Source organism: Myotis brandtii, unplaced genomic scaffold, assembly GCF_000412655.1.
Source record: "Myotis brandtii unplaced genomic scaffold, ASM41265v1 scaffold298, whole genome shotgun sequence".
Lineage (NCBI taxonomy): Eukaryota > Metazoa > Chordata > Mammalia > Chiroptera > Vespertilionidae > Myotis > Myotis brandtii.
Window position 1 is genome coordinate 3,066,862 of NW_005361391.1, and position 201 is coordinate 3,067,062.

Below are 201 nucleotides of genomic sequence, written 5' to 3' on the forward strand. Positions count from 1 at the left end.
GCCCCACGTGCGGTGTTTGAAGCACCTGAGGACTCGGGGCCCGTCAGTTCTCGGTCCACAGGGCTTGTCTGTGCACACGACAAATACACAAAATCTGCGGAGAGAAGGTTAGAGACTGGAAGACAACCGATCTTCCGGTTTACTGCCGACACCCTGACAACGCCTCTAGAGCCGGCTGTGAGAGGGAGGGGGACCGCAGCG

General features: G+C 59.2%; 1 protein-coding gene across 1 annotated transcript in view; it reads right to left on the bottom strand.

The window, feature by feature from the left end:
- DUSP22 (dual specificity phosphatase 22) overlaps window positions 1-195 on the bottom strand; it is a 56,149-nt gene extending 55,954 nt beyond the window's left edge. The window contains exon 1 of the mRNA XM_014542319.1: window positions 26-195. The gene's annotated coding sequence lies outside the window, so the exon portion shown is untranslated. The remainder of the gene's footprint in view (window positions 1-25) is intronic.
- Between the last annotated feature and the right edge of the window lie 6 nt (window positions 196-201).